Source organism: Amblyomma maculatum, chromosome 1, assembly GCF_055883805.1.
Source record: "Amblyomma maculatum isolate TAMU_Amacu chromosome 1, ASM5588380v1, whole genome shotgun sequence".
NCBI classification, from domain to species: Eukaryota; Metazoa; Arthropoda; class Arachnida; order Ixodida; family Ixodidae; genus Amblyomma; species Amblyomma maculatum.
Genome location: NC_139344.1, coordinates 173,193,974 through 173,221,351, shown reverse-complemented (window position 1 = coordinate 173,221,351; position 27,378 = coordinate 173,193,974). Strand labels below are relative to the sequence as shown.

General features: G+C 46.7%; 2 long non-coding RNA genes across 2 annotated transcripts; both read right to left on the bottom strand.

Moving 5' to 3' along the window:
- Positions 1 to 17,088: 17,088 nt before the first annotated feature.
- On the bottom strand, positions 17,089 to 26,899 carry LOC146204917 (uncharacterized). The gene is made up of 3 exons (XR_014703012.1): positions 26,771 to 26,899; positions 24,934 to 25,021; positions 17,089 to 17,198 (listed from the first exon to the last, which is right to left on the bottom strand). It is a non-coding gene; the product is annotated as an uncharacterized LOC146204917 (long non-coding RNA).
- On the bottom strand, positions 21,667 to 23,850 carry LOC146204918 (uncharacterized). The gene is made up of 4 exons (XR_014703011.1): positions 23,724 to 23,850; positions 23,550 to 23,652; positions 22,235 to 22,276; positions 21,667 to 22,146 (listed from the first exon to the last, which is right to left on the bottom strand). It is a non-coding gene; the product is annotated as an uncharacterized LOC146204918 (long non-coding RNA).
- Positions 26,900 to 27,378: the final 479 nt, after the last annotated feature.

Genomic DNA, 27,378 nt, shown 5'->3' with positions numbered 1-27,378 from the left:
AATTTGTCAAAGCAGACAGACCTAATCTTCCCCTCTGATTTATCCCACGTTTCCTTTTCATTGTCATCCTTTATACAGCAACAGATTGTTCCTACGGGAACGATTTTCTGATTCGTCCTGATTGATTAGTACATTCCACAAAACGTTTGAAAGCTGGATATTTTGACCCTGCACTTTCCCTCTATCCTCAAGCGTGGATAAAGCTGACTGATCTTCTGCTAATCTGCGTACTTCTCAATTTGGATTCTCGAATTTCTCTTGTATTTGTTTTGGTTGTGTTTCTAGAGTCTCTGTTTTACTATTTTCTCTTGCCCTGCCAATGACTTTGACAAAGAAAGTATTGCTTCCATGAGTTCACACTCCTGCTCATTCGACAGAGGATCAGGGTTCTCTTGTACGTCACCAGTTAGCATAATAATAATAATAATAATAATAATAATAATAATAATAATAATAATAATAATAATAATAATAATAATAATAATAATAATAATAATAATAATAATAATAATAATAATAATAATAATAATAATAATAATAATAATAATAATAGTTGGTTCACAGGAAGGAAAAGGCGCAGTAACTGTCACACTTGCCCTGTGGACACCCGAACCGCGCTAGCAACAATCTTATTTTGAACCAAAATCCATTACACCAGCTCAAAAACAGACACAAGCATTGACAAGCATACACTGTCATAAAGAGCAGGTGGGCTCTGGTACCGAGTTTTCGCGTGCACGAGTTGGCTCATAATGTTAAAACAAATCAACCTGAAGAAAGAGCAGGTGTGAGCCTTTCGTCCACATCTCGGCACAGGGACCCGAAGACCTTGTCTCTAGCAGGCGTTGGAGTAGTCCTTCATCCCACAGCGAGCATCCTAGACAACTGCTATCACGCCGGGCACTGAAGATGCATTAAGATATGCACATAACCACCGGTCACTGCTTACAGCCAGACACTGTCCTTCGAGGGGGTCGGCGTCTTCGGAAGTTGTGCACGTGTGTGTTACCGCAAGTTGCTGCTGCTGACACGGATTCATGCAGATGAGGCCAAGCAATCGCTTCGATGTTTTCATCTGGGCATGCGTTATGGACCGGCCCGCACACTCCAAACTGACTTGAAACAAAGCCAGTGCCGGACGATTCTAAGACGATCTGAAACAACTGAAGGAAGAGCAGTTGCGAGCCTTTCGTCCGCATCTCGGCATCGGTTCCACCATATATGCAGGATAAAGTATCGTTTAAAAGATTTGCACTTTAATTCGCTGCTTCCCGCAGTGCCCTATGACATTGGAGCATCAGCTTATTATAGTGTACATGGGCATTGGGGCTCTCATGGGGGATTCAGCAGTGTACATGGCCTTGGGTTCGACGGTCGAATTCCCGGCTCGCGAGGGTGCTTTGGTTTTCTTCATTTCACTGACGCGACTGCTTAATGATCGAGCTGGAAGCGCTCGGTTTTTATCCATATCACAAAGAATGCGAAGTTTTCCCCGGTTTAATATGCTTAAGTGGCTCAGCCATTCACAAGCCTAACTACAACGCCTGCTATAATGAGTTAAAGAAACAAAAGCAAAACAGAATCGCTTGCATAAAGAGCTCAATGAAAGAGGCATTCACTGCACGAACATTCATTGTCTTTATTAAAGGATTCTGCTCCTTCTTGGGGCTTTCTAGCTTCTGACCAGGGTTCAGGAATCGTGGACAAGTTTCCTTAGAGTGCACGCAGGATGTTTCACATACGTCGTTCTAAGATGCTGAAGGTCATGCTGCTTTTTCTCCATGTGATTTCCTCCTTCAGCTATCGCGAAAGAATATCTGTGGCAGGAGTCTCAGTTTCGAAATACAATTTCGCAACTGAGGCTACTATCATACGATCGGATATTACGCTGGCATAGTGTGGGCAGGGTGGGCGTAGAGGTAATGCGCAGCTAACTACAAGAGGAAGGAACTCGCTGCAGATGCCTGCAAAGCGCATTGGCACAGAAGCATACGAGTTTCCGGTTTGTTTTGAGGACAAAAGGCAAACATTTCTTTACTTGGGGCAGACTGCTCGAGTTTATATTCAAGTGCATGTAAAAAAAGACTACACTGCGCCGGCAGCGACGTGGAGATGTAAGCAAAAATGCAGAATAATTTGCGTGTGAGAATATTTCAAAGCGTACACGTCTCTAGAGGTTAGAAATAGGTTTTAACCTTTTTTAACCTGTTCGGCAGGAGAAATAGCCAGGTCGAGCGGTACATCAAAGCGGCCACGGAGGGCTACTAAATTGATTGACTAAATAAAAAAAAAAGGGCCGGTCTAAGCATGGTTAATTCAGTGTTCGTACGAAAGCGGTGTGTGAGTGAAAAACTTTATTAGGAGGAAGCTTGAGGTAGCCGGGGCAACCTCACGCAAGCACTAGGTGGGCTCCTCATTACAGGAGCCCATTGGCGACCGCTGCGGCTCGGGCTCGGTGGACCAGGGCCCTCTGGCTTGCCAGATCGGAGCATCCGAGCAGGGTTGCCTCCCAGTCCTCCCGGGTGGGGTTGGGTTTGGGGGTGAGGTTCGCGGTTGACTGACATGCCCACACCATGTGGAAGATATCCGAAGACTTCTCCGCACAGTGCGTGCACTTCCCTGTACAGGCAGGATCAAAGTGTTTTAAAACTGCCGGGCACAGCAGCGTTTTGGTGTAAAGGCGGAGGAGTATTCGTTCCTCCACCTTTGTAAGGTCCTTACAAGGCTTAGGATAAATTGCTTGGCCGAATTGAAATAATTCAGTAATTTCTAGAAACGTGAGAGCCGGATTGGGTTCGAGATCCGTATCATAAGGGTCTGAAGGCGTTGCCCGGAGAGTGAGCGCGCAGGCGGCGGCGTCTGCCGTTTCATTGCCTTCGAGGCCCATGTGAGCATGGAGCCCATACAATCTTTCGAGACGCGGGGGCCCCGATGTAGTCACTGTCTTGAAGGATGCGGTGCTCAAAGAGAGGAATGTACCCCTGTTTAATATTTCTGCAGGCCCCTCTCGAGTCGGTGATGGTGACTCGCGAGTCCTTGTCTGCGGCGGCTAACGCGATGGCAACTTCCGCGTGTGTTATGTCTTGAGCTCGGAAAATTAGGCCATTCACCGTGATTTTTTGATGGACGACTGCGGCTGTGTACAACCCCCTATGGTGAGGGCCGGAGGCGTCCACGTAGAATATTCCGTGTTTGTTCCCATAGCGACGGGCCAGTGCCTCCGCCCGCGCCTGCCACTGTGGTCGTCACGTGTCATGTTGGCCGGAAGAGGGCGTACGTGCAGGGCGTATCTCCAGATTTCAGGAATGCGTACGCGCTCTTCCGTAAGTGTTGGGTGGGAAATGTGTAGTCGGGCTAATAGGCGGCGTGCCGACGGCGTTTTTGAAAGTCTTGTGTATTGATTGGTCAAGTGTGCCTCTCGGAGCTCCGCGAATGGGTTCATCATCCCCAGGCCCATAAGAGGATGCGTTGATCGGGAGATGGAGGGCACGCCTGTACATCTTTCTGAGCATCACTTCTAGTGCATTCTCATCAAACCTGCACAGGTGGAGGAGTCGAGTAGAGTACTCGACTGGTCACGAATGCATGCGCCAGCCGCAAAGCGTCTGTGCACCGTAACCCCCCGCGTTTGTTGGAAACCCGGCGCACTATCCGGCCCACCTGGTCCCCCACCTTGCGCAGTTTTGCTAGCGTTGTATCAGCCCGTCGATGTTTGTGGATAAGGAGACCAAGTACTCTAATCTCATCGTGTTCGGGTATCGGACCGCTGTCCAGGGACAGTTTCATTTTTGTGGTGCACTTAGGCGACGGGGAATGTGCACAAATTCGGATTTGGACACGAAAGCGGTACGACGTTCCGATTGTTCAGAGGATTTAACCTGCCTTTGATTACGATTACCAGCCTCGAAGCCCGTCCTTCTGGTGCATCAGCAGTTCGTACCGTCTTCTGCCTTTCACGTTTGCTATTCAGTTGTTGGCGCTCGACCTCACCTTCGGGACCCATAGAATCCGCTTGACAGTTTCGTTTGGTGGTTTAGCGTTGAGAGACTAGTACAAAATTTGGCAAAATGCTAATTTTTTTTTTATACGTCAGAATTTTGATCCGAAAGCGTGGTGCCACATGAAAGTTCGTTAGTCACGTCGTACGAGCAAATGGCGTGCAAGAAGCAGGAGAGGAGGGGGGCATGTCTCAGATTTGTTGTGCATGACGTTGGCGTCACAGTTGTTATTACAACGACCCAGAGCCGATCAGACACGATATTATTTTGAGGAGAGGCGTGGCTGAAAGTGTGCTCTTGCACTAAAACCGGAAAAGGTCGCGGTATGCAGAGAAACAAGTAATAGAAGTACTTGCGAGCGGGCTAATTGGCTATACGACTCCGACGACCTCTGGCGCTGCATGGTTATACACAAACACAATACACACACAAGAGAATGGTGTGTTGGTTTGTTCGAAACCCACCTGTTCCGTTTGGACAATGTGACAAGAAGTTACACCTAATTTGCCATTGTTTTCGTTTTATTTTTATTTTTTTTTTTCATTCTGAATTTCTTCGCATTTTTTCTGAATCTTTTGTTTACTTCTTCTTCATATTGTAACCCCACGTTTTTTGTGATGCATTATTCTTCTTCGTACCACAAAAACAGGTAGTTGGTAGCGAACGCATCATCTGTGTTAACGTCTTGGTTTTATTCTCTGCTGTGTGTATGGGGGGGGGGGGGGGGGGGGGGGGGTTGTGTATAACCATGCAGCGCCAGGGGTCGTCGGGGAAACTAGTAATGCCCAGTTCATAACTTATGGGCCAATATTACTCACCCGATTGCTGCTAGTACAAGAAGGACGACAAAATGGACAGCACAAAGCATCGCTTTCCCGTGAGGGACCACGTAATGCGCCTGCTGCTTTCTCAAAGCTACTGCACTGCGGAGAACGTCTAATATTGCTGAACACTTAAGTAGTACATTGCTTTGAGGAAGGCGAATGCGACCTCTTCTTTGGGTCTAGTGCGCAACAAACTTAACTGTGTTATTCCGCTTCCTGAAATTGATATTTCCAGCGCTGCACTGGTATTTGAGACAAGGTCAAAAGAATGGTCTTTTTTTATTATGTGGGTTTTGAAAAGCTGCACAAGCGCATGCAGAGACTTTTCAATCGAGCTTCACACAAATCAAGAACCACTCATCTGGAAAACTAGGAAACAACGCTGCGTAAATTCTCTGATGACGTTTATATGCTTTCTAAGGGCGGTATTGATAAAGACGCGTGCTGCAGCTCGCAAAAATGAAAATAAAGAAAAAGAACTACGTGTCATGTTACTACCCAAGTTCGATGCAGCTTCGATCATCGCGCTTATGGCTGCTCGCTGTGAACGCTGGGGACAACTGGCACCATCCGCTTCCTTTTATTGTGTCTTTTTGAGAAGGAAGAGATATTCTGCACGTAGTCCGGGTCGTGGGCAACTGAAAAAAAAAAATACTCGCTGTTTTCACATTAGAATCCCGTTCACAGGGAAAATCGCATCTAAACTTGTGATGGAGTACGACAGAGCTCGAATAAGTTGTTTGGCGTTGATACTTCCTCTCTTCGCTGTGTAGTCAGATAGCAGCCATACGGATCTAGAGGCGTTACGGCTCAACCATCAGCAGCATATATAGTTCGTCAGCATATCCGGGGTTATGTGCAGAAAACATGCATGCGGGGTACACTGAATGCGGCCGTTCCCGCATTATTGCTTATACAAGGACAGTCCCTGCTGATGAAACGTCTTGGTGTGCCGCTTAGTTACTGGCGATTCTCACCGACTGTGGGCAGCACCGCAATTGAGCCATAATGGCGACATTGAGGATAGGGCTCCATCTATTGTCAGCCTGGGTGTAACAAACGTTCTTGATTTCGCTATTCAATGGCGTTGATTAATTGAATTTGAACGCCTGATTTTAGCTTACCATTTTGCATTAATCGATGCAAAACAAACGACCGGTGACAAACTCGAGATTGTCGGCCTGTGTTTGCAAAGGTCTGCTATGCAGGTGAGACCGCACATGATCGCCACTCCCTCCAGGATGATTTTCTGCGGTACAGAAATCGCCAGCTATGGCGTTTTTCCTACACGTCGGGAGAGTCATAAAACTGCGAGCGCCTCTCCGATTTTAAAGCTGTGTCATTAAAGGTAAGTAAGGGTTTTCGAGCAGCGGTGGCATAGCGGTAAAACATCCGCCTCGTATGCAAGAGGACCGGGGTTCATATCCCGGTGCCGCGCAATTCTCCACCGGATTTAAAAAAAACAAAAAACAAAATCCGCGTGTCGATGGAATTGCATAAACAGGTTTGGGGTGCGACCTGATGCCGGTGAACACCTCCGGCAACGCACTCCCTCACCAGAACAGGAGTTGGCCACCCTAATGCCGTAATTGGCCGCAACCTCTCATGATAAGCTCCACAAAACCCCGGCCCTCAGTCATCAGCGGCTGCGGAACAACTGACCAAGGCGGCGGTCACTCCTCTGACGCAGCAGGGGGTGCTAAGAATGCCTGGCTCCGCTGGACAGGCCGCCATTGGAAACTGACCCTGGCAACGTTTAACGCTAGAACCCTAGCTAGTGAAGCTAGTTTAGCAGTGCTCTTACAGGAACTAGAGGGTATGAAATGGGATGTCATTGGGCTTAGTGAGGTTAGGAGGCCGAATGAGGCATATACTGTACTGAAGGATGGGCATTGTCGTGACGCTGGGCTACGTCGACCCGGCCTTCACTTGGTAGCGTGCAGAGACTCGGGGTTGAAGTAGGATTGAATCTTCGAAGTTGGTGAAATATGTACAAGCAGGTTTAATGGCACTTTGAGAAACTTATTTACAAGATTATTTACACGAAAAAGAAGGGTACATCAGCAAAATGGCAAGCGTTAAGAGTTCATAGCGAGAAGCGACTGGATGAGCCGTTTACCCAGGGCCCAGAGCGACATTTCGTGCTCTGCAGCGTCCTTAAAACCCCCTATGTCCAGCCCCTCTCTGAAGATGCTGACCAACCAAATCCAGGGCACGCCCCTCAGGTATCGGCATCCAATCGAACACATCACTGCACTGATGGTCTGAAGCACTGACTGGTCCGGCATTCATTCGTTGGGCGTGATCACTTGTTGGCGGGAAAAGCTTGGGAACGGCGAGGAGAGGAGGTACATTTCTATTCTTCAGCAAAGAAACCACAGGCTGGTTCTGACAAGGGGTTTTACTTCTCAGAAACCCGAGTGCACGTGGCGCCGCATCCGCTCCCAGCATTGTCCGTTTTCGACAATTGCAAATCTTTCCTGCATTCCTGGGAAATCACTTAATGGCTGTATGCGTCATGCTCCTTTCTTGTCCTGCACGTCAGCGGACATGTCACTCTGTCGTCTCCTTTGAAAAGTAGACATTCCTCACTGGACGATAGCCCTTCTCGACTGGAAGGGTGAACAAAAGAAAGCACTTCCTGCTATTTCCCGCAGGGGGACGTTTCTTTGTGTTTTTCCAGACGTTCTCTTGACAGGGTCAATTTGGCATTTGCAGGTTGTCCACAAAGCAAAACAGGCTTACAAAACAGGATTCCTGGAAACAGGCTCACTTAGAGCCATTGGACCATCACCACATATTCACAATACTTTTCCATGCCCACAGGCGAACAATAGAGCGCGCAAATGCGGATGCTTGGTCGTAACAGCCTCCTCCCCCGCCAGAAGAGTCTCGGAGGGCAGCAGTCGCCGCTGCTGCATGAAGAGACGACTTAATGGCCTGCACGTGAACGCTTGAAGCTCGCTGTTGCTTGTCGCGTTGTCTTGATTGTTGTAGGCCAAATTGCTCGAGCTGTCTGAAACTCAACCACATGTCGAAGCAAGCACTCGGCTCCCGTCTGAAGAGACCAGGTTAAAAGAAAACTGCCATTGTTGTTCGAGAAAAGCCCACTCTCAAGACGTTCAGGACCCACGTATGCCTAGAAAACCAAACGTGCTGCTTTACATAGTCACACATATACAAGCGCACGGAAAAAAAAAAAAAAACTTGATTATCAATTTCGATACATGGTGAGGAACATCTCGGACCGCTTAGAAAGAGCGGCTAAGCGCGTCCGCATTCCCATTTAGCTTCCCTTTTTTGTATCTTATTTCAAAATTGTACTGCTGTAAAATCAAGCTCCACCTAAGAAGGCGACTGTTCTTCGATGTCGCAGTTTGCAGCCAAGCCAGGGGACAATGGTCCGTCTCTACGGTGAATTTGGCCCCTCCAAGATAGCACTGCAATTTTTGAATGGCCCATACAATGCAAGCGCACTCTTTCTCTGACGCGCAATAAGCCCTTTCTCTAGAACTCAGTTTTCTGCTCAGGTAGAGCACGGGGTGCTCATTACCGTCGTCATCTCTCTGGCAGAGAACAGCACCTAACCCTCGATCACTGGCATCACACTGGACCGTGAATTCTCGGGCATAGTCTGGAGCTCGCAATACCGGACGGCTAATCAGCACAGCCTTCAGGTTTACGAAGGAGGCTTCCTTTTGTTCGTCCCAGACTACATTTGTCGGTTCTGTCTTGCGGAGAGCGTCGGTCAGAGGGCTAGCCAAAGCTGAATAGTTAGGGATGTAGTGATTGTAGTATCCCGTCAGACCTAGGAATGCTCGAATTTCCGTCTTCGTGCTCGGCCGCGGGTAGTCTGCTACCGCAGAAATCTTAATCTCGCTGGGTTTCCTGAAACCTTGACCTACATTGTGACCCAAGTAGTCCACGGTCGCCCTTGCCAGGCAACATTTCTCGGCCTTTACGGTTAGTCCAGCTTGACGCAAAAGGCTCAGTACAGCTCTTAGATGTACCATATGGTCCGCCCATGAGTCGGAAAAAACCGCAATGTCATCTAAATAAGGCACCGCGAATGTTTCACACCCATTTAAAACCCTATCCATGAGTCGGGAAAAACAAAATGGAGCATTTTTGAGCCCGAAACTCATCATTGTTGGCTGGTAGCTGCCCGTCGGAGTGACGAAAGCCGCGTATCTGCTGGCGCGCTCAGTGAGCGGTACTTGCCAGTATCCTCGAGTAAGGTCCAGCGTAGTCACATATGCCGCTCTACTGACCTGTTCTACTCTCTCCTCAATATTCGGAATAGGATACACTTGATCCCTGGTGAGAGAATTCAGCTTTCGGTAGTCTACCACAGGCCTAGGGTCTTTACCTGGAGCTTCTACTAAGATCATAGGCGAAGCATAATCGCTTTCCGAGGGTTTTATTACTCCCAATTCCAGCATGCGAGTTACTTCCCTATCCAGAATTTCTCTTTGCCTTGGAGAAAATCGGTAGCACCTTGATCGCACTGGCACGTCTGAAGTCAGCTCAATATCGTGCTCAGTAAAATCAGTTCTGCCTGGCCTGTCCACGAAGCAGGCCTCAAACTCTGTTATTATCTCGCCCAGATCGGACAGCTGGGATTTCTTTAGTTCTCCTCTCTGCTCCGTCTTTTTGAGAAGCTCCTGAGCGTTGCTTCCTTTTCCGCTGAGGCAAATCAAGTTGTCCCCCATCTCCTCGGGAAGGTTTAACGTTAGATTTACCACGGCTTCCCTCTGCACATAAGGCTTCATAAGATTGCAATGATAAATGCGCACTTCTTTACGCCTACCGGGGAATTTCACTTCGTAGTTAGTGTTAGAAAGCTTTGCAACGACTTCATCAGGTCCTTCCCACTGTACTTCGAGCTTATTCCTGAGATCATTGGCTTGCTCCATAGCTAAGTCCTCTCGGGTTCCACTTAAAAGTCTCGTGAGATTACTAGACACTGGCGGCAAGAGGTTACTTTCAAGAACGTCCTCATTCCGTGTCTTATCAAGCTCACTTTCTAGTTGACTTATCTGAGATGCCTCGCTCTCAAAGTTTTCTGACCGGCTATCTTCCGCATCGACCACTGTTTTCACTGCCGTTTCTTCCGCTGTGGATTTTTCTGGAATGAGCAGTGTAGCTAGTTCTCGCGCCTTTGAACGTGTTAAGGCTGGCACAACTCTGTCTCCGAAAAGGATGCCCCTCTTTCGCAGTAGCATGTCCGATTTGTTAGAGAACAAATACGGATAGCACTTAGGAAGCTTTCCTGAAACGGCAGCCTCGGTTGTTAACTTGCCGAAAGGGCCCTCGATGACCACGTTCGCGATTGGCAAGCACACACTCTGTTCCTCAACTACCTGTCGGATCCATGCACACTGTCCTGTATAGTCGGAAGGCGATACATACGCCGGATGGACAACATCCATCGTTGCGGCCGAATCGCGCAGTACCTTGCAAGGCTTCCCGTTGACTACTAGGTCATGCAGGTAGGGTTCCAAAAGCTGCATATTTTCATCGCAGTCACTGACATACGAGAAAACAATCTTTTCTTTCCGGCAGTTGACGGCAATGTGACCCTGCTCATTACACCTAAAGCATGTGAGCGGCTTCCTAGCCTCAAGCTTTTTCTTTGTGTTCTGCGCGTTGGTCACTTCCCCACTTTTCTCACTGCCGTCCTTTCTAGGGAATTTGCCTGAAGAAACCTTCATTTCTTCGTTTCCAACTCTAGCAAAGTGCCTTTCCTGACGGTTTTTCACACTGAACTTGGGATTGCGGGGCCTATCCACTGCTGGGTTGCTGAATTGACGGCGCGAAGCATACTCCTCAATAAGTTCGGCAGCTTCAGTTGCCGACTTAATTTCGCCTCGGTCCTGTAACCAATTTCTTTCTTTTTCTGGGAGGCAGTTATAAAACTGCTCCAAAAGAATTCGCTCGACTACAGCGTCCCTATCACTGTAGGAATCAGTGCTCTTTAGCCACTCGCCCAAATTAACTCTTAAATTGTACAGGAATTCAGGGTAACTCTCGTCCCTGGACTTAGTAGCGTTCCGAAAACGTTGTCTGAACGCCTCGGCGCTAAGCCTATACTTTCTCAGAAGGCAAGCTTTGACCTTCTCGTAGTTGTCCGCGTCCTCCTTGCTTAGCCGCGCGACAACCTCCGCTGCCTCGCAGGGCAGAACCGTCAATAATCTCTGAGACCAAGTGTCTCGCTGGAAGGACAGTTTTTCGCAGGTTCGCTCAAAGTTAGCCAGATACAGACCGATATCCCCTGTTATCACATATGGCTGCATGTACTTTGACATCTTGAAATCTGCCTCCTTGTTGAGAAGAGGTACCGCTAGCTGGGGACAATTGCCCGACCTCTTGCTCAACTCTAGTTCTAATTTCCGGAGCTCAATTTCTTGGTCCAGCTTTTTTGCTTCTCTTTCACGCTTCTTTTCCTCTTTTTCCCACTCACGTTCGCGCTCCCTTTCCTCTTTTTCCCTCTCAAGTTCACGCTCACGCCTCTTTTCCTCTTTTTCCCGCTCTTTCTGCTGTCTGAGCTGCTCCTTTTTTTGACCGATGAGATTCCATGCTTCACTGAGCTCCTCATCATCGGTTCCCAGATCAGTGATTGCCTTTATAATCAAGGGTTTTCGTGCCAAACCACTTGTATCAATTCCCAATTCCTCACACAATTGCAACAGTTCCGGTTTCTGCAGCTTTTGTAGGTCCATGATCGCTCCGAGTGTCGGCTACTTCCAAAACAACAGTGCAAACTACCAAACCTAAAGGCGTTTCAACACTTTTTACCAGTTCTAAAATCTAACCCTGTTCTAGAACCTGGTCCACATCAGAAGAAAAGCCAAGCACTCACCCACACATGCGATCGATGTTCCGAGCTGCTTTCTTGTTGGCCGATTGTTGCTCCTGCTTGTTGCTTGAGATGCCACCTCCGATCACTAGATGTTGTGGCTTGCAGATTCTGATCCACCTCCAATCACCAGATGTTGTGGCTTGTAGATTCAGATCCCACCTCCAGTCATCAGATGTTGTGGCTTGTAGATTCAGATCCACCTCCAATCACCAGATGTTGTGGCTTGTAGATTCAGATCCCACCTCCAGTCATCAGATGTTGTGGCTTGTAGATTCAGATCCCAACGCTGGTCACCAGTTGTCGTGACGCTGGGCTACGTCGACCCGGCCTTCACTTGGTAGCGTGCAGAGACTCGGGGTTGAAGTAGGATTGAATCTTCGAAGTTGGTGAAATATGTACAAGCAGGTTTAATGGCACTTTGAGAAACTTATTTACAAGATTATTTACACGAAAAAGAAGGGTACATCAGCAAAATGGCAAGCGTTAAGAGTTCATAGCGAGAAGCGACTGGATGAGCCGTTTACCCAGGGCCCAGAGCGACATTTCGTGCTCTGCAGCGTCCTTAAAACCCCCTATGTCCAGCCCCTCTCTGAAGATGCTGACCAACCAAATCCAGGGCACGCCCCTCAGGTATCGGCATCCAATCGAACACATCACTGCACTGATGGTCTGAAGCACTGACTGGTCCGGCATTCATTCGTTGGGCGTGATCACTTGTTGGCGGGAAAAGCTTGGGAACGGCGAGGAGAGGAGGTACATTTCTATTCTTCAGCAAAGAAACCACAGGCTGGTTCTGACAAGGGGTTTTACTTCTCAGAAACCCGAGTGCACGTGGCGCCGCATCCGCTCCCAGCATTGTCCGTTTTCGACAATTGCAAATCTTTCCTGCATTCCTGGGAAATCACTTAATGGCTGTATGCGTCATGCTCCTTTCTTGTCCTGCACGTCAGCGGACATGTCACTCCGTCGTCTCCTTTGAAAAGTAGACATTCCTCACTGGACGATAGCCCTTCTCGACTGGAAGGGTGAACAAAAGAAAGCACTTCCTGCTATTTCCCGCAGGGGGACGTTTCTTTGTGTTTTTCCAGACGTTCTCTTGACAGGGTCAATTTGGCATTTGCAGGTTGTCCACAAAGCAAAACAGGCTTACAAAACAGGATTCCTGGAAACAGGCTCACTTAGAGCCATTGGACCATCACCACATATTCACAATACTTTTCCATGCCCACAGGCGAACAATAGAGCGCGCAAATGCGGATGCTTGGTCGTAACAGCATGTACTGTGTTATCGAGGTTTACCAGAGAGGCGACAACTAGGAGTAGGTTTCCTTGTCAATAAGTATATAGCGGGTAATATAGATGAATTCCATAGTATTAATGAGAGGGTGGCAGGCATCGTAATTAGGCTTAATAAGCGGTATAAACTGAAGGTTGTACAGGCCTATGCAAATACATGTAGTTATCATGACCAGGCAGTTGAAAGCTTCTACGAAGATGTAGAATCGGCAATGCGAAAAGTAAAGACGCAGTATACTGTACTAATGGGCGACTTCAATACCAAGGTAGGGAAAAAACAGGCAGGAGACAAGGCAGTAGGTGACTATGGCATTGGAATAGCAGGGGGGAGTTACTAGTTTAGTTTGCAGAGCGCAATAACTTACGAATCATGAATACCTTCTTCAGCAAACGGAAAAACCGGAAATGGACATGGAAAAGTCCGAACGGAGAGACTAAAAATGAAATCGACTTCATAATGTGTTCAACCCCCGCCATTATGCAAGATGTAGAGCTAATCGGGAAAGTGCGATGCAGTGACCACAGGATGGTGAGGTCCCAAATTAGCCTAAATCTGAAGAAGGGACGCAACAGATTAGTAAGAAAGAAACCCATCAACGAATTAGCGCTGAGGGGGAGGGAAGAATAGTTCAGGATCTCGCTACAGAATAGGTATTCAGATCTAACCGAGGATGGCGACATTATCCTAGAAGCAAGGAACAATAATTTCAGAGATATCATTACTGAATGCGCGGTAGAAGTAGGCGGTATGATAGTTAGAGAGGATAGCGATAAGCTGTCTAAGGAGGCGAAAGATTTGATTAAGAAACGCCAAAGTATGAAAGCTTCCAATCCAACAGACCGGATCGAATTGGCCGAGATAACAAAGCTAATCAATAAACGCAAGGTGGCCGATATAAGGAAGTATAACATGGAGAAAATTGAGCATGCTGTAAAGAACGGGAGAAGCCTTAAAGCGGTGAAGAAGAAATTGGGCATAGGCAAAAACCAGATGTATGCGATAAGGGACAATGCGGGCAACGTCATCACGAATATGGATAAGATAGTCAAAGTAGCCGAGGAGTTCTATACAGATCTCTACAGTAGCCAAAGTAGTCAGGATCGTACTGAGATTGGCGGTAGCGAAAAGCAGTTAGACGTTCCACCAGTGACAAAGGACGAGGTCAAGAAAGCATTAGAAACTATGAAAAGGGGGAAATCAGCTGAAGAGGATCAGATAACTACAGATTTGCTGAAGGACGGGGGAGATATCGTGCTAGAAAAACTGGCCATCCTGTATACGCAGTGCCTGGTGTCATCGACGGTACCGGAACCATGGAAGAATGCAAACATTATCCTCGTTCATAAGAAAGGGGACTCTAAGGACCTTAAAAAATACAGACCAATCAGCTTACTGTCTGTTACGTATAAGGTATTTACTAAGATAATCGCTAATAGAATCAGGACAACCTTAGACTTCAATCAAGCTAAGGATCAGGCAGGGTTTCGGAAACGGTACTCTACTATCGATCATATCCATTCCATCAATCAGGTGATAGAGAAATGCTCGGAATATAACCAGCCCTCTACACAGCATTCATTGATAACGAAAAAGCATTTGACTCAGTTGAAACCTCGGTGGTGATGCAGGCATTGCGAAATCAGGGGGTAGACGAGCCGTACGTGAAAGGGCTGGAAGATATATATAGTGGCTGCACAGCAACCATAGTTCTGCATAAAGAAAGTAACAAAATTCTCATAAAGAAAGGTGTTAGGCAAGGAGACACAATCTCCCCAGTACTATTCACAGCTTGTTTAGAGGAAGTATTCAGAGACTTGGAATGGGAGAAGTTAGGGATAAGGGTAGATGGAGAATACCTCAGTAATCTGCGATTTGCTGATGACATTGCCTTGCTAAGCAACTCGGGGGATGAACTGCAAATAATGATTGATGACTTAGACAGGAAAAGTAGAAAGGTAGGCTTGAAAATCAATATGCAGAAGACTAAGGTAATGTTCAAGAGCCTCGGGAAGGAACAGCAGTTTACATTAGGTAGTGAAGTACTGGAAGTAGTAGGCGAATATGTCTACTTAGGACCGGTAGTAACCGCAGATCCGGACCATGAAAAGGAAATAACAAGAAGAATAAGATTGGAATGGAGCGCATTTGGCAAGCATTCGCAGATAATGACTTGCAGCTAACCGGTATCGCTAAAAAGTAAAGTATATAACAGTTGCATCTTACCTGCACTCACCTATGGCGCTGAAACGTGGAGGCTAACCAAGAGGGTTCTACTTAAGTTGAGGACAATCCAGAGGGCTCATCATCATCATCATCAGCCTGATTATACCCACTGCAGGGCGAAGGCCTCTCCCATATTTCTCCACTTAACCCGGTTCTGTGTTAGCTGTATCCACTTGACCCCTGCGAACTTCTTAATCTCATCCGCCCACCTAACTTTCTGCCGCCCCCTGCTACGCTTTCCTTCCCTTGGAATCCAGTTTGTTACCCTCAGCGACCATCGGTTATCCTCTCTTCGCACTACATGGTTTGGTTTGTGGGGTTTAACGTCCCAAAGCAACTCAGGCTATGAGAGACGCCGTAGTGGAGGACTCCGGAAATTTCGACCACCTGGGGTTCTTTAACGTGCACTGACATCGCACAGCACACGGGCGCCTTGCTTGTCGCCGCCATCGAAAAGCTGCCGCCGAGGCCGGGATTCGATCCCGCGTCCTTGGGAACAGTAGTCGAGCGCCGTAACCACTGCGCCACCCCGGCGGGGTCTTCGCACTACATGTCCTGCCCATGTCCATTTCTTCTTCTTAATTTCTACTAGGATGTCGGTAACTTGAGTTATTTCTCTGACCCACTCTGCACGCTTTGTATCTCTTAATGTTACCCCTACCATTTTTCGTTCCATAGCACTCTGGGTTGTCCTCAACTTAAGTAGAACTCTCTTGGTTAGCCTCCAAGTTTCAGCCCCATAGGTGAGTACAGGCAAGATGCAACTGTTGTATACTTTCCTCTTGAGCGATACCGGTAAGCTGCTAGTCATAATCGGCGAGTGCTTGCCAAATGCGCTCCATCCCAAGGGCTATGGAACGAATAATGGTAGGGGTAACATTAAGAGATAGGAAGCGTGCAGATTGGGTCAGAGAAATAACTCAAGTTACCGACATTCTAGTGGAAATTAAGAAGAAATGTACATGGGCAGGACATGTAGTGCGAAGAGAGGATAACCGATGGTCGCTTAGGGTAACAAACTGGATTCCAAAGGAAGGAAAGCGTAGCAGGGGGCGGCAGAAAGTTAGGTGGGCGGATGAGATTAAGAAGATCGCAAGGATCAAGTGGATGCAGCTAGCACAGAACCGGGTTAAGTGGAGAAATATGGGAGAGGCCTTTGTCCTGCAGTGGGTATAGTCAGGCTGATGATGATGATGATGAAGGGTTTTCGAAACCACAAAATGAGGATGAAAGATGAAATGGTTTGCCATAGTTTCCTCTCTAGCATCGAATTCTTAGATTTCAATTCAGCAATGCGAGTCCTAGAAACCTTCACGTGTGGTCATCACTTAAGTAGCGAAAGAAACGCCTTCGTATGTACTTTAATGAGCAGACTTGCTTACAGCGCAAGTCCGATGCGTTGCGAAACAAGTCATAACGAGGAACTTCTGCGGCGAGTGCTTGCGGTAGTTCCTTGGTTTTACTTCTTTATAATTTCGTTTCAGCGCGTGTAAACATACCCCTACGGTGAGTTAGCTCGCCCTGCCTCACTAATGTTTTTTTTTCTTCCCTGCCGGTTTCTAAATTCTCAAGACGCTCCTCTGGCCGCTGCGGTCGCCTTGGCAGGTCCAATGTTTAGGAGAATGATGTTTTGATGCTTTATTTTGCGTGCCATAAAACACAAGCTTTTAGGCTGCACAACCACCCATGAGAAAATATGAAACAGAAAGAGTAAGGTATAAAATACGGCGCTTTAATTGCCGCCCGAGTTGCGACAAGGCAGAATATTTCGAGAGTTACGTTTGCATTGCGGCCGCACGTGCAATGACTAGGTACTATCTTTACCCTAGTTTATCAATTAAAATCAAAGAAGGCTATAAAAGCAGGGAGTTCTTACTTGAAAGAAAGAGGTTACTTTGAAGAAGATGCCGGAGCACACTGCCATCGACGCTGAATTGGTTTGTCAAACCTCAGTTCCGGCATCCAAAGTTGCCTTCTCTTCGCGCTTCGTGCTACTGGAAGGACGGAAAGCAATTGTTTGCATGATACCTCTCTGTTTTATTGCGAAAGCAATACTACTCTGAGTTTCGAGCCTTCAGCGTAGCGCGGCGGTGGCCACGTCGTACCCACGTGACGCTGTGACGTCACACTCCACGAGAGACAAAAGCGAGAGATGGGCCCCCAAATCAAGCGGTCGGCATGGCGCGGTTGGCAGGAGCTGCCAACTTGGGTCTCTCGTTTCACATGGGTCGGTTATGTCAGAATCAGCCTGCCAGGACCCTGACAATCACGTTACCCCTATAGGCCACTAAGGCACGTTCATACGGCTTGGTTAAAGAGGGGCTTTATATGTGGGCTGAGGAAGAAGAAAAAGAGAAGAAGAACGCTGGGTCACCCGAAGCCGGTGCTTTTGCTCAATATTTGGTTTAGCAGCGTTGAACTCTTGTAATTTTATTTGTTTGCCACGACACTGCTGTGACGACGTATGAAAGAGCTTGCTACGAGTACCTCCAGCGCGCAGCACGAACCTGTCTAGCGAGTTCATCATCAGTGCATGGCATCACGGTGCTGTCGCAGTGTGGCGTACAGGGCGTGAAAATTACCAATATTTTCATAGAACAGCATGACAACTTCTGAATACGCCGGCGAAGCACTGACGAAGAAGCAAGCACACGGTTCCGCTTGACGTATTTCCTTCTTAGATTAGTTCGCGGCGAGGCTCAGCGTGGGCGTCCATTTTGAGAAAATTGGCAATAGGCGACCTAGGAAAAATGGATGCACTTGCAGTCAAACATGATGCCGCAAAAGCCATGCACTTCTAGAAGCGCTTTTTTTCACTGGAATTTTTCAACGTTTTCGCAAAATTACTTCGTCACGAAAGTTTCCCTTACCTGATCAAACATAAGATTGAGTGGTTGAGGTTGTTGAAAACTGCTGATGGGATTAGCTTCGGGGTTTGTGTCGCCAATTGTTCCATCAATGCAAAATTAGATGGTAATTAAGGGCAATAGATGAAGCACACATCTGCAGCTTCAATATAATAAACTGGCTTGCACCAATCGCTGTAACAGCTTGAACCACGATTCCCAAATTCTCTCGCCCTAAGATGACGCACCAGCCGCCTTTCTTACGGCGTCACTTATACATACATTATATCGCGCGCGGCTGTGTATCTAAGTCACTTTCAACCTTCGCCTCTCGTACCGAACCCCAACGAAAGTCATAGTGTGTAGCGAAGCGATACCACTGGCTCTGTCTCCTTCTTTATACCAGCCCTCGTGTGTTTAGAGTTGCACGAACCAGCTCATTTTTGGAACATCTGACCTTGATATATGCATAACCTCCGGCGCCCACCTATCCACATGATGCGCTATCAGGCGACCTACACTGAAGCCTACTGCGATATTTTGTCTCCACCAGTGAAAAACAACGACCACGGCTGCTCACGGCAGCGCTGTTCCTTTATATTTGAACTGCTCATTCGTGTTCAGTCAGCTGCAAACGCCTACTACCGTCTGTCACTTGCCGTGTAGCGTCGATTAGTTGGCAGGGGCTACATCTGTGTCCATCTCCGAGGTATCAGCTCGGATAGCGCTCTAACCGCTTGACACGGACTTATTATCGTCGTACCCCAACTTGCGTTCAACAGCAGGAGTGACACTTGGAGTGACCAATTCCTGAGATGCGACCTCCTGGAGGCGCCAAGATCGCCCTCCGCGTCCGTGTTTCCGGGATTAGCTTGGGCCGGATTCTCCGATTCTTGCGACGCACCATTTCCGACGTCCGCGTTAGCGCCATCAGACTTGGCCAGCGTTCCCACTGGGTGAAGCTTCAACGCTGCCTCTGCTTCATCCTCGTCCATGACCAACTTAATTTCGTCATCTGAAGAAATTTTCCCCGCTTCTCGTGCTTATCATCGCACACTGTCCTTCCGCCAGTACCCAAACGACCCATACCTGTTCCCTTGGGGACTCTTCAGTCCCGCATATGCGCTGAAACGAGGCACGAAGTCATAAAGGCGCTGGCATGGGCACCACAACCAGGCACGTACTGAAGCAGACACCATAATGGTATGGGAGGCGTTCAAGTGCAAAAACACCCTACTGCAGCATGCGAATGACACGCGTCGTGCACTCCGCTCCATCAAAACCTGGAACCTTCCATCGTTCGAGGGCAACGTCTTTAATTTAGCCGTACGAACTGAATGTCTTCGGCATGACAACTTTCGACACGTCGAACGCTACCCAATTCTATTCCAAACGCTATTTTTGCCTGGTGGGATCAATGACCTGGCAGATGCGGCCCTTACCCGCTGAGTTTACACTTGACTTTGTCGCTCTTTAAGCTGATGAGCCATACATGAGAAATTCCATGTGCCCCAAATCCAGACATATAATTGGTCACACCGTCGTATTCAAGTTGGTGGCAAAAGTCCTCGATAACGGATATGGTCTACCAGCTACGCCGCAGTGCAGGACGACTGCACGCTTCATGGCATCCCCGGATTGCAGTCGTGCCAGAATGGCACGGTAATCCTCAAGTGTAGAAAAGGCAACTAGACCACGGCATTCATCGTCCGCTACCGCAGCTCGTACAGAACCGTCCATCCTATGTCTCCGCAATTCGGCGTCCAGAAGCGGAATAACGCCATCGCGGTAGACGGTTGCTTAGTATTTCACGCTGCAAGTCCGATGTCACCGTCTTTATCGTTTTCATCACTTCTGACAAAGTTGCACTAAATATCTTAATTACGCCTCTTTCGTCGTATCAGAAGCCCATAACATCATTTAAACACTTCGCCAAACATGGCAAGACATGTTAAATTTAGCAAAGCTAAATGTAAGAAAACTTAGCTAAACAAGGACTAAATACTGCTTTCACGTATGTATTCGTGCTCGGGAAAGCTCAACAAGTGCTTAATTTTTCGTCACATACAGAGAATGCATAACGCAACTATCTTTCTATGCCCTTACAATTGAACGAGTAGCTGATCTCGCTGCTTTTTACCACCTATCTGAAAGGCTGGAGAAGCGAGCAGTGGCGAGCAAAGTAGTCTGGGTGGAACTGTGAATGGGGGTCGTGCGACACGTGCGCTCCCAAGCGACTTGTGGGCATGGCTATGAGCGCTGCAAGGCCGCTTATTTTGGCTTTGACACGCTAAGGTTCACTTAAATTGCTTTTGGTTTGGTTTCATTTATGGGGTTGAACGTCCCAAAATGACTCAGACACCGCAGTGGAGGACTCCGGAAATTTTTAACACTGGGAGTTCTTTAATGTGCACTGACATCACACAGCACACGGACGCCTTTGCTTTTCGTCTCCATCTAAATGCGGACGCCACAGCCGGGATTCGATCCCGCATCCTAGGGTACAATACCAATCCGTTACCAGAGCCATTATCGTCCACCAACGCAGTCCTTTATCTCATTCGTAATCTTGAGCACTGACTTGATACGTGGCAGTCGATCAAGCGCATCGCTGATTACAGAAACATAAATGCGACCTGCACAAAAAACACACATTGTTCAACACCTGTAGGTGTATTAAAAAAGGAGCTTTAAGTCATTTCTGCGCATTTTTTTTTTCTAATGATTTGCTTCCCTTGCCATTTTCTTCCAAATTCGGCTGCCTTCAAAATCCTATCTTAAGCGCTCGGTGCATTATTCCGCCTGGTTTCCATTGACTTCAGCAAATGGAAGGATAGCTCCTAAATATATGATGTGGTCGAGAAACATATTTTCGAAACGTAGCAAATGGCTTGACGCGAAAATGAGTTGGACGCAAAACCCACTCTTACAGCTACGTGCGTTAAGTTCTGCGTTCTTTGCTGTCCTCAGAAAAGCAAGATGGTTCTTTGGAGCCCATGCTGATAGAAAAGGCTTTTTCTTCTGTTTCTTATCGAAAAACAGGCATCATCATGCGCCTATTTATGTGTGGTAATGCATTTTGGACGTCACTTTAATGTTTCCTGTCTAGAAGACTGAATCGTTTCAAATGCGTTTCGAATATCTCCGCTCGAATGGAAGCAGACACCCATATTAGCCCCGAGAAGTTTGAGTGGCGCCCTCTGGCGGTCAGCCCGACGTGACGTCACGGCAAGGACTGCCTGCGCCGATCGCTCTGGCTTCTCCGGGTTGCCGCGTAGCTTCGAGTCTGCGGCCTCGGTTGTTCTCATAACAAAGCGTTATGAACAACCCAGACAGCAAAAGTATTTAATAATGATTCCTCTTGCTTTCAAAACACGAAACATGGGCTCGTCGCGGTGAGCGCAAGTCTCGCGACTGCCCGAGCGCTCGCCGCGACGGGCGCAGCTGGTGCCATCGCCGCGGCAGGAGCCTTTCGTGCGTCGTCCCTTGAAACTGATGATGTGCGTGGAGTCACTGTCTTCATGATTGTATTACGAATGTAATACAACCATGAAGATAGGTCTATATGCCTGCGACGCGATAAATTTGTACCGTTTTACTGTGGACGTTGCTTAGAGCGCGCATTATGGACTGCGCGCTGTGAAATTAGTGCACGGATATTTATTTAAAAGAGGCTACTGATTAAAACTTTATTAGAATCATCTTACTTGTCGAGCATTTTTGAAAAGCAATTACGCATGATTTGCCAAGAGCAACGTGCATTTTGATGGCCAGAAAAATGAGTTATTAACCATGTCTTCGTAAACATTTCCGTCATTCCGTTCGCCTCTGCCTATTGCGCCGCAGCCGTGCGCGCATGGGATGTCTTGGGGGCACTGCTAATTTGCAAATTTCTTTCCAGTCTCCCTTTCACTGAGGAGCATAAATTCCTATGTGGACAAAGCGTGCGAAACAAGTCGCTGCCTTAATGAAGCAAAGAAACCACTTTCGTCAATGATTTTTGCAACCGTTATTAGCTGTTTTTGCTTGAAGATGTCATTCGCACTGAGCTGAATCCCTGCGTCCTTGAAAAGCTTCTGAACCTTCACGGTAACTCCTGAAAAGAAAAGCGCAAACTCTGTCAAAAAAAAAAAAAACAGCTGCAGGTGAAACAGGCAAACAGTGTATAAAACTGTATTACATACCTTCAGAACTTCCTGTGCTTTGGTTAGCGCTGTGTGTTGGTCCTTGAGAAAAAAAAAAAAAAACGACAGAATTATTATGCCATCTAAACCACTCTTTACAGATACAGAGATATCACTAAATTTCCGTCACGCATTGAAAACTTTTTCGTTTTGTTAAATACTACAAACAGCTCATTGAATCCATATGTGAAGAGGATGAAAAATGGGTCTTGTTTAAACAGGCCAGTCCTTCTCTGTTCTTAGGGTAACATTATGCTTAGAGTGATAAGGTTGAAATGCAGTATTTTCATGTACATTTGGTGACGTGGCTAGATAAAAGAAAATTCCTCGTGTATCTACGGATGACTTGCGGTTTTATTACTTCATTTTTATGTTGTAACAAGCTCTCCACTCGAATTTACTGCAGTGATATAGAGATTGTTTAAGGTATTAGTTGTTTGTTTTGATCAATAGTAGTGCTGAGGAAGCAAAAGCCGATAATTTATCACGATTATAGCTTACTCATGTATTTCAGTTTCATAGTCAGAACTAAAGACAATGCGGGATATATAAATGTTGTTCTTTTTCCTGAATGCTTGATAAAAATCATTCACGTCAATGTGAATCATCACAAAGGAATAGTGGCCGCATAGCGTATCCATAGGTAGACATACCGTCTCAATCTATAACTTCCACCTCCTCTTCTAGTTGTGTAGCATCGTCCATTGGAACGGCGCTCGAATTTTCACTACTGTCCCAATTCTTGTGTGTTGTCAAAGCCTCTACGTGTGCGCAGAACTGCTACGACTTTGCGGGAACGCCTCTTTCACCTCGAATCAGATAGAGAGATTCAGGCTACAACCTCAAAAAACACTGAAACAAGGCCTTAACGAAGTTTGGGCATTACCTCAGAAAAGCGCAGAGCAGCTGCACATCACGTGCACTTTAAAGCCACGCTTGTTGCATAGCACACAAATCTGAGACGTAGCTAAGGCAGGGCTTCACGGAGCCCGAAAAAAAAAATTCCCTATCACAACCGTTACTGAAGTGCTGTTTTTAGGGACGCGTTGCATTGAATCTGCGCCCCATGTCTTGGAAAACTTGGAAAATATCAGCATTCAAACAAAAAGACCAGCACAGCTGTGCGGACTGTGTCAAATTTCGCGGCATGAATGCACACGAGAACACCACTGCCGTGAGACACATTTTAAACAAAAACTTCAGCAGAGTCACAGTTGATTTAGCTTGGACATTCCGCTACTGAGCAAAATGTCTGAGCACTCACTGACACAAAGATCGAGGAAACGAAAGTTTGAGCAATGGCTGATTTACTTACGCCGCCGCTTCGTCGATCCCGGGAGCGATCGCCTTGCATCGCTAGGACGCACGGGAATGTTGACGGATGGAACAGCGTCTGGCAATAGTTTTGTTCTTGTACACTAATAATTAAAAAAAAAAAAAGACTAGTTGACAAACAGCCCGTAAAAGCGTCGCTACACGTACGGCTTACCTAGTATCTTGTACACCGGCTACACAGTCTTCCTTTTTGAAGTGCTTACTGCACACTAGTGGCAATGCCGACGGTTGCTTCCCCATTCTTAACTTTATCTATCTAACCTCCTTCATTTTGAACAACTTTGGGTAAAGTGGAAGCTTACACCGGCTTTCTTCAGTGATTTTCACTGCGCACTGAGCAATAAGTTACCATCATGATTATTCGTGAGCGAATACGAACGAAAGGAGCCGGCATCGGTCGGGAGGAGCAGCAGCCCGGCTGGCGGAGTCCTTGCCGTGACGTCAGACTGCGGCGATCGCAGCGGCGCCAGTGTTCGCTCTCGGGGCTAATAGAGCGTCGCTCGATCTGAACCCCTCTTGGCAGCAAAATCTCCGAACTGTAATTTAAAAAAGAAAAAAGAGACTATGCCTCTTTTAGTTTATATATTTTTTTCTGCTTTGACACTTCTCATCTAAAAGAGCACGCACTTTCTCTTACGCAGTTTTTTTTTTTTTCGAAAACGTTAAACTGTCACATATGCCGAAAGATAACCTCTTTATTTCCCTCGTCGTCATTCATACTGCTCCTTATAAATTGCTCGTTCATGTGCTTGATTGAACTTTCAAAACGACTTTGGGGGGAAAAACGAACAATATAACGCAAACTCTAATGGTTGGAAGCTCCGGAGACGTCTAAGTTTTCCTGTGAATCTTCATACAGTAACAACTATTCGATTTTTAGGAACGCATGTTGGAGAAGCTAAACGCATTCGTGCGTCTTCTTTTGGTCGTTACAAGCAATTCTTTAGGGCTGTCCGGGATGTGCTATTTTTGTGCAACCCGCTCGTGTAATGCGCGTCCCACAGACCTGACAACTCGTTCGTTTTTTCTTTTTTTCTTTTTTTTTTTTTTTTACTGAGATAAGTAAGTATGGTACTTTGCGAAAACAGCGGTGTTATTTGTATGGGGAGAGGAAATTGCCGCTGACGTAAGCTTTGGCGAGTTGCGTTAAGCCAGTGTGGCTTGCAAACCAGTAGTCGTGGGTTCGAATCCGCCTCAAAGCTAAAATTTTCTTTTTTTTTCATTCAGCGAAATATGTGTTAAATTTTAAATAACTTGAAATATACGGCGACCTTTATATTCCTTTACATGTCATGTTGCAATCACTTTCATTCCACACATGAAGTCACACTTAACACGAGCGCTTGGGGTATGTTTGAGATTACCATGCACGATCATGTGGCTGGGAGATTCCGAGCCTGTCTGCCAATCAGTAATTTACGCTCGCTGCCAACCACGCTGACGCCGGCTTTCCTGCGACACAGAATATAGCATGAAATCGAATTAAAAAAAGAAAGAGTGGGAAACAGCCATCTTACACAAACTTCAACCACCAGCGGCACTCTTGCCACCACCTTTACAGACAATGTCAACAATGCAAACACGGGGACCAGTTGGTTGATCATACTGTGGAATACTGCGCTACTTGTCTCTGCCTATCAAGTAGCGCAGTATTCCCCAGAACCTTTACAGACCAGTAAAGTGTCTCATTAGTGTAAATGCATCAAAGTTATCATCGATGAAAAATCATACTCCTTGGTAGCTTTCTCGCATCAGGTTTCATGATCGTACTGCAATTTTTCGTTTCATATTCTGCGTACAGTTTTCCTCATAGATCGACAATAAGCAAAAATCCTAAACGCATCATAAATCGTGGTTGTCAGCAGAACCGGCAGAAAAAAAAAACATAAAAAAAGAAGGAATTATTGCCTATGGCGTTTGGCGGTGTCAAGTCATTTTTGCCTGAGATAGAAGAGAACGTTTCGTTCGTTTTACCTGTTTTCTCAGTGGGATTATAATGATCTTCATACCTACAAATGAGGGAGAACTCTGTAGGCACTCCCTGCTAGCAAACCAGAAGCACAGTAGGATGCTGAGTTGGGCAAGTTGGTCGAAGTTCATTTTGGATGGGAAAAACAGCGCAAAAAGACGAAGGACAAGGTAAGAAGAGTACACAGACGAGCACACAGACATCTGTGTGCTCTTCTTACCTTTCACTTTGTCCTTTTGCGCTGTTTTTCCCATCCAAAACAAACCAGAAGAATTTTCGGGTAGGAATAATGCATTTGCATGTCAGATGCTACATTCCAAAACTTCGTGCCAGGCAATGCCTTAGCGAAAGCCATGACGTTAACTCAAACGCTCTGACTTGCGCACCCTAATGTGATTTCACCCGTAGACTGCTTGCTTTATTCCTTTTAGTTTTTCGTTAAACGTCACATACACCTGCTCAATATCTCTAAAGGACTCGAAAGAAGATTCCACTGATTTTTATTCTCCTGTTCTTATCCACGCTGATTTCTTCTCACAAAACCTTCAGCGAGGCAAAGCATTCGCAGGCTTAATTCTGCCGCCAGCAAAGGTTATTAGTTTACCCACAGTGAGATGACCCTAACACATGCGTCATCGCCTATGGCGCGGCGGTATCCGGGGCGACAGCACGCTCAGGATTAGGGCGTTTAATTGGTTCCCGGCAATCACAGTCATCTCTGCGGCTACTGCGCTGAGCGTGTCCTATTGGGACCTAGCCTCTTGTGGAATCTCATCTCACGAGTTCGCTGCTATAACCGTCAGCTCGTTGCGTGCACACACACACACACACACACACACATATATATATATATATATATATATATATATATATATATATATATATATATATATATATATATATATATATATATATATATATATACGTATGCTGCAGACAGGCGCAGCGCACGAATTGGTTTTACACGCGACAGTTTGTGTTCTCGACCCCCCTGACTTGAGTTTTGCCCCCTTTTAGAAAGTTAGAGAATACCTGAGAATAAACTCTATATTAGGTTGGGGCGCAGGCGAATTCTTACAAATGGCCGCGTCTTTTTCGCCCACGTTCTGGATTTTTCGCGACCTGTAATAAACGCCAGCGGCTCGCATATATTCCCGGCTTCATTTTAGACTTAGCCTTTATTAGGAAAGAAAGTTCGACGTAGAGTTTGAAGAGAGAGAAAGGGGAATTACTGGCACACGTTGAAGCAACAAACGAAGTTGAATCAGTCACTCACAATTCCCAAATCTCGTAGAGTCACGTCTGCCGTGAAGAACTTTGCGGCGTGGAACTGTTCCTCAAAGCTCAATGTCGACTGCAGAACTTGATAAAAATGCCGGTTAATATCCTGTGCCCGTTATTGTGGTATTCCGTCCACGGGGACAGTATGGAGTGTGTTTCCTAATGCGCAGCTTGAAATCAAGGAGGCTGTATGGGCGCAACTTCCCTTTTGCAGCACGCGTAGAGGTTGATGGACTTGGCAAAGGATTCCGCCTCGCAGCAGCAGGCGTCCTTGGTGATGACGTCGGCCAGTGACGCAAATTTGATATTGCGAAAGAGGCTTGCGGTAGACTGAGAGCCCTCTCCATTGATTTCTGTCTGCCTGAAGCACCGCAACGCATGTCAATGCTATTACAACCTCAGGCAGACTGTTCAGACGGCTTTGAATTTTGGGATGATTTTCGAACTTTGAAATCAATTATTTGCGTTCAGCGTTTTGTGTTCACACGCATTCTTTCTTTGCTTTGTAGATAGAGTTGAGGGTGGAAGTAAGCAATAGGAAAAAACTGGAAAACCAGCT